The sequence below is a fragment of the Crocodylus siamensis genome, chromosome 1, assembly GCF_052110815.1.
Source record: "Crocodylus siamensis isolate JL-2025a chromosome 1, ASM5211081v1, whole genome shotgun sequence".
NCBI lineage: Eukaryota > Metazoa > Chordata > Crocodylia > Crocodylidae > Crocodylus > Crocodylus siamensis.
The window spans coordinates 140,971,648-140,983,061 of record NC_143395.1 but is presented as its reverse complement, the minus strand read 5'-3'; the positions used below and the strand labels follow the sequence as shown (position 1 = coordinate 140,983,061).

The following is an 11,414-nucleotide window of genomic DNA, read 5'->3' as shown; positions in this document are numbered from 1 at the left end:
TCAATGAGGTAGCAAAATTACCTGGCAAAAAAAAAAAGGATAAAAGAAGAAAAGGTTTTGTTCTTGTCCCACGTGAATGCGGCTCTGACACACAACTCAAGGCGTGCTTTGCTGGTGTAACAATCTTGTAATTAATAATGATGTCTGTTCATTCACGCCATCTGTTCTTCACGTTAATGGAAGGAGGTGTGGTGGGCGGGGGGGCTTAGCTGAATTTCTGGTGGATTGTCACCTGTAAGTTAATGTGACAGATTTCTTTTTTAATCAAATCTCTCTGTATGAACTGCAGTCCAAGGCTCAGTTGGGCTCCTAAACTCTGGCTTTGTTGCAGAGAGAGATTCTTTCATATTGATTGTTGCTTTGTATGCAGTTCAGGCTCTGACTTGTAGAAAATCTGGGCCAGAAGAGATATCATTAGGTATTTATGGGGGTTTGGTTGGCTCAGCAGTCAGTTTTTCCATTGTCATGCCGTGACAGTAGTGTATTACATACACCCTCAGGAGACATCCTTCTGCTTCCACAATAATAAAGGACTTTTTTTTTCTTTTTCTGACTCATCTTCAATTTAAAAACCCAGTAAATATAATTAGTAACAGGCAGACATACTGTACACAGCCCTCACAGCCTACTGGGATTGTTTTCATTAAGCGACATGCTGGTTTCTCACTTAAATGTCCTGAAGGTTTCCTCTGATTGAATTCATGGATTCTGTTTAGACATTTTAACACAGCCTGGTGTTTGGGACCGGTACTATAGGCAGAGGAGCCATTTTTATTTTGAACTGAGATAGTGGCTAGGTTAAAAAGTCAGGGATTGTCTTCCTATGCAGACTCGCATGTCTGAGCGCTCCTTCCCTCCGGCATCAGGAAGGCAGCTCCCAGCTCAGTTCTCCTCAGCTGCTTGCAGCCCCGCAGAGCTCTGCAGCCCCTCTCCTCTGTTTTACCTATACGCTGCTTTTTTTGTACTACCCCAATTTGCAAGGCTGCTGACGTGGCTGTTGACGCGAGACAGGGCCTCAGAGCTACTTTGCCTTACTGCAGTTCATAATGGACCCAAGGGGTCATACGCATGATAGATGAAATGCATGCTGGCCGCAACCCCATTAGGGTGGCCATCATAGCGGACAGTCTGGTTGTTGTCTGTCCTCTACTGATACAAAACCCAGCGCCCTTATGTCCTCTGTTTTTCTCTTCGAGAGAAAAATAGAGGACATAAAGGCATTGGGTTTCATATCAACAGAGGCCAGAGTAGCAGAAAACTGGACTGTCCTCTATGATGGCCACCCTAATCCCTACCCTGACAATCCCCCGCTGCTACTGAGGTGGAGCGAAGCACGGGCAATGCAGAGCTGACTCTGCTGTTTGTCACCTGGGGATTCCCTGACGCCTCCTGAGTCATTCACCCTCTAGAAGAAGGCTGCTTCATGCCCGCCCCCCCAGCTCTGTGCCACAGCAGCAATCCAGGGAGGCTGTAACATGGGCCAGATCTGGCCTTTTGGTTCCAAATTTCAGGGAAGAAAGCCGAGCTCAGTATTTAAATGCCTAGAAGAGGGACAGCTCCTGCATCTTTATTAACGTGTTTAGCTAGTACTGGTATGTTTGCAGTAACCTGCTCTTCTCAGATGGTGCCTTTTATGTTTTGCTCTCCTTAGTAGTGTGTGAAATTCTTGATCCACCCTCATGTGTGGGCCCTGCTTGAATATCCCCAGGTAACCAGGTGTGCTCACCGCAAGCTGACGTGTAGGCTGGGTCTCAATCTCCCCTCTGTAAAAAAGAAAAGTCTCACCAAGTTGGACTCAAGTGGGAGGAGTAGAGAGCGAGCTTTCAGCTGAAAGCACCAAGGCGCTGGCAACAAGCCACAGGGTTGTACCAGGTGTTGTACCAAGGAAAATGTGATGATGTGGGTGTGGTGGTGGTTCAGTATCCATAATGAGTATCCCAAGGTGCACTTGTGCAGCTGTCATTGAGTACAGAGTTTACTAATAACACCATTAGGCATGTAAGTAAGTAGCAACTCCCAAGACACCACAAAAGGAGGGAATTTTTTAAAAGCCTGATAGGTGGCATAAAAAGGTGAATGCGCCATGTGGTGAGGACTACAGGGGGCAAAAAGATGAGGGGGCTAAAACCAAGATAGTAGGAACAAATTCTCCTGGAAAGGTGGTAAGGTAGTTTTTGAGTGTGCACTGACCTCTGTGTAATCTCATCTATGGTGTACAGAGTAGGCCTCAATATATACTCTCACTTTAAGTATAATCTCTAGACCAGAATGGGCAAAATGGTGGATCCAGCTAGTGCCTGGACTCCATTTCCCAGCAGCCCCTGCCCAAGTTGCAGCCAGTTTCCACCGAGACCCCAGCAGTGGCAGGGCTGTGACAGTGTGGGGGGCCCAGCAGCACTGGAAAGGCACATGGGTGGGTGGGAGCTGCTGTGAGGCCAGGGCTGGGATCTTGCAGTGGTGACAGTCTGGTCCAGAGCCAGGACAGAGCCGCAATCCCCTGCCTACACCCCCCTGCCTGGGGTGTGCAGACAGCAGATCGCAGCTCTGTCTTGGCCACCACTGCTAGATCCCGACCCAGGAGGAGCTCCCTGCCTAGCCACTGGCCTGCCATCATTGCTGGGGCTGGTCTCCATGGCCACCCTGGCCCCACCCTGTCCTAGTTCCCTACTGCTGGGGTCTCCATGGAAACCAGCCTCAGCATGCAGGCAGGGGATGCTGGGAAGTGGAGTCTGCGGCAGGTCAATCTGGCCCATGGGCTAGACTTTGCCTGCCCCTGCTCTAGATACTGGATGCCAGATCTTGGAGAAAGTTCAAAGCATCTCTATTTCTGAAAATGAGGGATTTGCTTCTTGGAGGTGCAAGGGACAAACGTGAGGGGATACTGAGGGAATATAAAGAGATTCAGGCCTTAAATGCACATGGCTGAGTTAGGATGAGACATAAGGGTTTAGAGAAAAATGGTTCAATTTTTCTGAAGCAAGGCTTAATTAGCTTTCAAAATTTTGGAAAACTCTCCACTGAAAAGTTAAGTGTCTCTCTTTCTTGTAACAGGGGTGTAGGTTGTAGCCGTGTTGGTCTAAGGACATAGGCACACAAGGTTCTTTGGGTGAATCTGATATCTTTTATTAGACCAACTTAAATAGTTGGAAAACAGTTATTAAGCAAGCCTTAGGATTCAAAAACCCTTCATCAGGCTAAGGAAATTTCTGCAGTTGGTGTGCGCTCTTCCTGGATGGAATGAAAAGTAAAGCAGCCAGAGGCTGAGCTGGTCTGCATACAAGACAGGCAGTCAGTGAAAATGTAGACTGAGGAGTCAATGGGTGAGAGACAGGCTGGGGGGGAGGGAGAAAAAGAAGAGGGGATGAATAGTGGAGAGATACCTGAGGAGTCAGCTGTCAGGCAGGTTATAATGTGTCATAAATCCAATGTCTATATTTAGTCCATGATTTTTTGTATCCAGGAGGTTGTTGAAGTGGAGTTCATAGGCTCGTCTCTGGGAAGTGTTTTGTAAGTTTCCTTTGAGGATCAGGACTGAGAGATTGAAGAGAGAGTGGTTTTCTTGTGAGAAATGTGCCCCCACAGGTAATTGGGTATTCCTGTCTTTGATAGATTTCCAGTGTGCATTTATTCTGGTGCACAGTTGTCATTTGGTCTCTCCTACGTGTTTTCCATCAGGGCATTTGGTGCACTGGATGAAATATATTATATTTCTGGAGGTGCAGCTGTAAGGTCTGGGAATGCTGATGGCTCTGTTGTGGGGTGTAGTTATTGTGGGGGGGTGGAGATGTGTTGGCAGGTTTTGCATTTCTTGTCGTGTCTGGATCCATTTGGTGTGTTCTGGGTTTGAGGAAGTTTGCTTCTGGTGATGAGGTTAGCGAGGTTCAGTGCTTGTTTGAAGGCTTGGATGGGTGGCTCTGGGAAGATCTCTTTAAGAATAGGGTCTCTTTCTAGTGTGGGTTGCAATTGTTTGAGGAATTTCCATATGGGTTTGAGGGAGGGGTGATATGTGATAACCAGAGGTGTGCGATTCGTGGGGGTTTTTCTTCTGTACTGCAGCAGTTCTTCACGTGATATCCGGGTGACTCTTTCAAACATGCGATCTATCTCTCTGGAGGAGTGTCCTTACTGGGTGAAGGCCTTTTTAAGATTGGTGAGGTGGCAATCCCAGGGGTTCTCTTCAGCGCAAATTCGGAGGTATCTGAGGGCTTGGCTGTATATCAAAGCTTTTTTGGTGTGTTTAGGGTGACTGCTGGTTCTGTGCAGATATGTATGTTGGTCTGTGGGTTTCTTGTATAACGTGGTCTGTATTTTATCATTCTGGATACTGATCATCATGTCTAAAAAGGAGATGTTGGTGCTGGAGTATTCTAGAGAAAGTTGGATGGAGGGACGATGATTGTTGAATTTCTGATGTAACTCAATCAGAGATTGTAGGTTTTCAGTCCAAATGATGAAGATGTCATGGATATATCCTAAGTATAGCAAAGGTTTGATGGTGCAGTTCTTGAGGAAGTTTTCTTCCAGGTGGCTCTTTTTATGAGTTGGTCTAATAAAAGATATCAGATTCACCCAAAGAACCTTGTCTGTCTCTTTCTTGTAGTAGTATGAATAGCTCGATTTAATGAGTTATGTGACAGGCGGATGAATAATTTCACCCTTAGGATTATCCAAATTTCCTGCACTAGTAACTGGTCCCAAAATGTACCGCTGTCCTGTACTGCAATCTCACTAGAGGCTGAGCAATTTTACATGGAGAGCTAAATTGTAGGAATGTTAACTTGAACCCACTGTCAGACCTGGCAGCACAATTCAATTTCTATGGGATGGAGAGTACCCCTCTCTAATTCTCATGGCAAATGGTGGACACTCTCTGTCTATGTTCTAATAATTCCTTAAGTCGATGGATTGGCCAGCTGAAAATCAGGTGTCAGGCAGTGCTTGACCTCATGTCACCACAGGTGTGTTTTTGGACTGTGACTGGATGGCTCGGGCAATTAATCAGTGACATATGTTGAAACCTGTTCTAAATTGCCCCCAAAGAATCTAGAAAAATCAGCTGTTCAGTGGACCTTGTAAAACAAATTTATCCTGGAACTTTTGGATAGACTGTAAAATCATTATGGCCGAAAAGAAGATATGGCCTTCATGCAGGATTCATTGCAGAGTGTCTCTGGTACCATTTTGAATCATGTCAAGGAAGAGTTTTGTAAAGCGAGCTGATGACCTGCCTAGTTCCCATTGGAGAGACTTCCAGGTTAAGAGGACTCTTCCATAACTGTGCCTCCCCCGCCCCAGTTAGCAACCTTAGCAGAACAGTTTGGGATAGAATAGACCATGAAAGCTGGCCTTCTCTTTCATTTGTGGAGGTGACCACTCCAGGTCAGGGCTGAGGCAAAGGGGTGCGGGGAAATCTGCTGTGCTGCTGCTCTGGTTGGGCCTGTTCTGTTGGGAAGGAAAGACATTGGGTTTCAGGGTTGCCCACCTAATCTCTTCTTCACATGATAAGTTCACATGAAAAAGAACTGGGACAAGACTGTTTTCTGAAACTTGATGCAGTGGTCTTTTTTGTAGAAAAAGAGCTAGATATTGTCAGTAATTATAGGTACCATCTAGGCTAGATTCCATATTTACCAGTGTAAATATGGAATAACTCTACCAGGGTCCATGAAGCCTGTTTTAACATGATGCAAGTGAAAGTGGAATCAGGCTCAGGGAATTCTGTTCTGGAAATATAAATCATTTTGTTTTCTCTGGGGTTCTGCAGGAAGCAGATTACCCCTTGTTCATCAAGAATGGGGCAAGGGAGGGAGGGAGGGAGGTATTGCTGATGCTTTAGCACACTGGTGAAACCTTCCCATGTGCCATGAATATCTGCCACTCATTCCATTTCTCTCAAGTTCACAACCATTTTGGCAAATCGCTTGTGTCAACACACATCCAAAATGCAGTTGCTATAAACTTTTAGTGTCTAGAGCTCAGCTTCCATGTTATTAAAATGTACAAAGTACCCTTCAGACAGAAGAAATGGGATCAGTAAGAGGAAACTGTGCTTCATTTAGACAACGTGTATTACAGCATTGTGCTTGGCTAGGTTCTGCAATTTGCTCTCTGCAGGCCTATACTACATCATGGCTTTCAGTGTTCAGCCCAGTGTGGCATCAATAACTTCATTCTTCCAGGAAGGTCAGAGTCACATTCACTCTGTTCATCCTCCTCCCTTTCTCTCCGATATCACACTAGTAGGAGAACAGGAACATTTAGAAGCAAAATGACTTGAGTGCAGAGCCTAATCTTACTGAGAAATCAGGATCTTTACCATGCCTCTCCTTCCAACAACAAACCTAGTAATAAAAGGGCAGCTGTGCATCTACCCAAATCGACATTTTGTGTAGTTTAGAGACCCTGATGTTTTGAAGTGTCCAGCCTGTCCTGAAAAACTTCAGGTGCTCCCAACTCCCATTGAAGTCAATGATAGCTACAAGCAACCAGTACCCCAGAGGACTGAGTCCCCAAATGGCTTTTCCTCTTTCGCCCTACGGTCTTCTTTTGGTTGTTGGGGCACTGTCATTGCCCACACTGCAAACAAGGCGTGGGGTGACTGCATATTTATGCTCACCGGAGGAGGGCAGATTAGAATGAATGAATGGATGGATGGATGAATGAGCTAGAAAGAGCGTGGATACAGCCCCAGTTAAGGAGCATGGATACAGACTTAATTGTGTTCAATTAAGGTCTGCATAGATATCACTGGCTCAGTCCCATGATACTTGTACACTTTTCCTAGTGGGGTGTGGGGTCGAATTAATTGTTCCTGGATACTACACCATTTTCAGGGACTGTTTTCTGGTGAGGAATCCTGAGTAATATATGCTAGCATTTTTAACAGCCCATCCACGCACCAGTCACAAATGAGATTTTGTATGCAGTTAAAGGGACTTTACCTGGTTATGAGTAAGATAGCACAGAAGAACTTCGGTCATTACAGCTATGCTGGCAAGTCCACATGGGCCATGGGTCTGTTCATTCATTCTGGGAAGATTTCAACAGCTACCTCCTGGGGCCTTAGCAGTACGTAGTGTGCCTGGAGGTGGTGTGCAGAATGGCAGCCTGTGGAGCAATATACTCTGGGAAGCTCTGCCACACAAGCAGTTGGACAACTGGCCAAACCAGTTACACAGGCCGCAAGAAACTAGTTTACTGAACTAGTCATGGGAAGACATCTTTATGTCAGCCTAGGCCTCTGGCAGGGATGAAGCAACCTTATCTTCTGCAGCTACCAGGAGAGGATTAGCCATGTGCTGTGCAGACATCAGACATTTATTGAGCCAGTTGTGCCAGCTGCATTACAAACTGGATTACAAATCATCACATGGGCAAGGCTTAGGTTCACACATTTAAGCCCTGTTGTCACAAAGTTGCTAGTGTCTTTAGCTGGGGCTGGTATACAAGCATCTGCTACACTGGAGCATCATATTTTAACCATGATGACTATGCAGCTGTATTATATCTTGGGTGTATTTTAACAAGCTACTTCCTGTCTTTGCAGGGGAAGGACAATGGCCCTCATTCTCCTGCTTTACCTGTGGCAAGTTAAATGGTATGTTGATGTCTTATGGGCATTATGCCTGGTAGCTGTGCATGAGGGTTGTTCCCAAAGTTTTTAAGAACAGGCTAGACAAGCAGTTGTTTAGGATGGTTTAGTCAGGGATGATTCTGCTTGACAAGGGAATGGATTAGATGACTTCTGAGGTCCTTTCCAGCCCTGCTTTTCTGTGATTTTATAAGGTCCTTTGGAATTTTTCCTTGGAATTGAGCTGGATTAAGTTCTGCCATAACAGTTCAGAAGTTCAGCTCTGGCCTCTGCAGGGGCAGCTAAATGCTAAGTAACTTCATTGATGCCAAAGGAGTTCCTCCATGTTTGCACCAGGGGAAAGAAGATCAGAGTCTGGCTTTAGGGATGCTGTGGGCTCATTAGCACAATTAAGTCCCAGGGCACATGGATAGTTTCCTGAAAAGAGGGTTTGTCTTCCCATCGTTACTATCTTGAGGTATAGCTCAAATCAATCATGACTCCCATTCAAACACCAAAATCTCTGGCTTGAGGTAAGTGGTGCCTTAAACTCAAGCTTGCCAGCTTGTCTGGAGAAGGAGTGGGTGCTGAAGCTTCAGTACTGTTGATACTCAAGTAATAATACAAAGATGGATGCAGCAATGTGAATTTCCACAGCTGGTTGGATGCTAATCCAGATGCTGTTTATAGCTGAGATGGTGTCTTGCATTGTGACTTCTCTCACCTGCCAGCTGGTGGAGTAATTCAAGTTAAGGTTGTGTTGGGGTGCTGTTGTAGTCATGATGGTCCAGGAAGTGAGAGAGAGGTGAGAATTGTTACAGGTGATCTGTTTTGGTCCTAGGAAAGATAGGACTCAAAAAACTCCTTGTCCCTTGCCTAATTTCAAGTTTATGAATCTGAGTCGATTGTTGCAGTGGAGACAATCATGGAGAAGCAGATATATTAAACTGCCTCATTGCTGCAAACCAGATTTGGTGGGGTTCATTAGCTCCAGTATTGACAATAAACATGTGGATAACACTTCCCATGAGAGGAAGAGGGCCTAATAGCAAGCTAGTATTAGGGAAAAACATTGATATAAATTCATATTTTATATATTATTGGATATTATTTGGGTGTGTGTATACTGCACTGAGATGTAGATGAGGAGACCCAGCCCTTTCACTGGACAGCCCAGTCTCTTATGAAATCTGACTCTACAAATGTATTGCACTTATCTGAATGCCATCTTTTATGTTGAGGAGGTTACATTAGAAAACCTTGCTGCACAGACCGGTTCTGTGCAAAGGAAGGGTCTGATTTCAGGAGAATGTTTTTCCTGAATGGAACCGGTGGTTGGTCACTAAAACTAGGTGCCGCTTGAAAAGATTCCTACTTGCAGCAGTCATTCAGGGAGTAACAGATCTTTCCTATGAGTATGAATGAATTTCCCCTTTGTTTGTATTGACCTTTGGGTTTATAGAACAGACTGGAAGCACCTGAGAAATTACTTCCAAAGGCAGGAAGTAATTTTGCACAAAGTGCTACTTGGCTTCTAGGAGTGTCAGGTGGAACCAGTTATAATTTGACTGACTTGGCACTATGATGTCTAATAAAACATGCTCTGCCCTTCGAAGCTGGAAATTACACTTTGGCAGATATGTTTCAACCAGGAAGCTCACTGTTCCACCTGTGTGAGCTTCTTCAGGTATGATCAAATGTCATTGTACTGAGAGATTCCACAAAGCATATGTCTGAGCTTATTATTAGATCTTAATGAGTATGAATTCACTCATAGCTGTTATATCAGAGTGCAGTGGCAATTATGGAAGTGCTAAACTGTTATTATTTAATAATGAAAGAGGAGGTGGGATGATGATCAGGGGATCTTCTCCCATTCTGACCTGGACAAGAGCAGGGCCCCCACCCAAACACAGGGAAGGCCTGTGAACTCCTCACCCTCCTTTAACAGAAACCAGCCCCCTTTCCCAGCCCCTTTGCTTTAAGGTTGTCATCAGGTTCTCTCCTATTCAAGCATTGACTCTGGAGCTCACAGAAAGTCAGGAGAGAGAAGAGTGCATCTCAACTCCACCCTCTTTGCCAGGAGTTAGAACATGCGCTCAAGAGGGAAGCAATCCTTGTTCTCACAGAGGAGAGAAAAGCTGTCTTGGATTTTAGAACAGCATACTTTAAAATGCTAATAGATGAGACAGGCATGTAGATCCATGGAAAGCTTTGTGGAGCAAGGGCAATATGCAGCCTTGAAAACATTTCACCAATTGTGGAAGTTGTTATGGCATAAGGAAGCACCATTCTCTTTACACAGAAGGATTTTCTTGAGGGGAAAACAGCAATTGGGTATAAACAACAACCACCTGCCATGTGAACCTCAGACTACACCTCTTCCTGGAAGTGTCAGTGGAGCACATGGAGACAGGTAGGGGCTGTTATGACAGAACTGCATCAGACTATCTCCCCAGATTCTTGTGAAATACATGCAATACATACCACTGTTGTGTGTTAAGTGGACTGTGAGAGACTGCGCAAGAATCTCTGCTCATTTGATCATACTGGCCCATGTGAAGTGAAACATGTGCAGGGATGAGTCATACTGAAATGATGACTTGATCCAGACAGGAGTCTTCACTAGAAACCTAGGCTGGGACAGACCATGGAAGGGAGTAATTATAAGATGATTCACAGCCAGGGCGCCTCCCCAGTAGGGCATAGCTGTTTACAGTGATTACCATAAGGAAGTGATACTTGGGCTTCTAGCTGCCATTCTCTTCTGGCACATCTCATTAGATGTCACTGAGACCTCGGGAATCTTGTTCTCCTTCTGGCAATGCCTGCATTTAGAAGAATTGGTAAAACCTTTACCAGAAGGCAGTCACCACCCCTGCTGTGCTTATATAGTATCTTTACATTTGGAAGCTTTTCCTGGTGACGCATACCATTTTGCAATGAGGACATGTTGGCAAAAGATGCATTGGACTGTGCATAGGAATTTTAGTGTGCCTCTGGCTCACCATCCAACATTGTACCTTATGGGATGTTTTTGATTATATGATCTGAGAATTGCACTCAGGGAATTTGGGGAGCTCAAGACCAAGGTTCCAGAATTCCCTTTCTTCTGGCCTATAATAAAAGTGCCATTTAAAAAAAAATTCCACAGATACTTGTACCACTTTTCACACCTAACAACACAAACATGGAGCTCTGCTTTTCAAGTGTTTTTGTGCCCTTTGGGGCATGCCATTCCCCTCTCTCTGTCTTTGCTCCCTTTCCTTTTTATTATTTCCACCTTTTTCTATAGCTCTCTCTTCTCAAGGTTTCTTTTGTTAGATACACATATGAGCTTCATCAAAATGGTCTGAGTGCGCCAGGGTCCTGATGGTAAGTATTTTACAAAGTGCTGATCTAACTTTAGAGGGACAGGAGGGAAGTCCTGAACAGCTGAGAAATCCTCCTGAACCTGGAACCAACAGTGTTAGCAGCAATTTGCTGGAAGCTTCGGTAAGATCTGGGATATGGAAAGTTTACTTTTACTGGCTGAGGCACACATGCATGTTGGGCCTGAGCACAAACATTATTGCCTTGCATTTTCCCCTGAAGCCTACTTGAGCAACACATTAGTTAACAAGTTAGTCATTGTCTGTAGCTCCTAAGCCTTGTATTTTGTCAATGACAATGTTGCAAATCTGCTGTACAGTGATTCACACATTTTATATATGGTGTAATGGCTGAATTCCAAGTAGGGGGAATTAAATCTATCTATTGTTTTCCCTTCCAGTTCTGGCTGGGTTCAGCATTCTTACCTGATTTATATCTTAACCTGTAATGTTTTGTGCTATCTAACCTAATC

The 11,414-nt window shown here is 44.8% G+C and overlaps 1 pseudogene; it reads right to left on the bottom strand.

Moving 5' to 3' along the window:
* Positions 1-3,404: 3,404 nt before the first annotated feature.
* Positions 3,405-4,332, bottom strand: LOC149873416 (uncharacterized; annotated as a pseudogene).
* Positions 4,333-11,414: the final 7,082 nt, after the last annotated feature.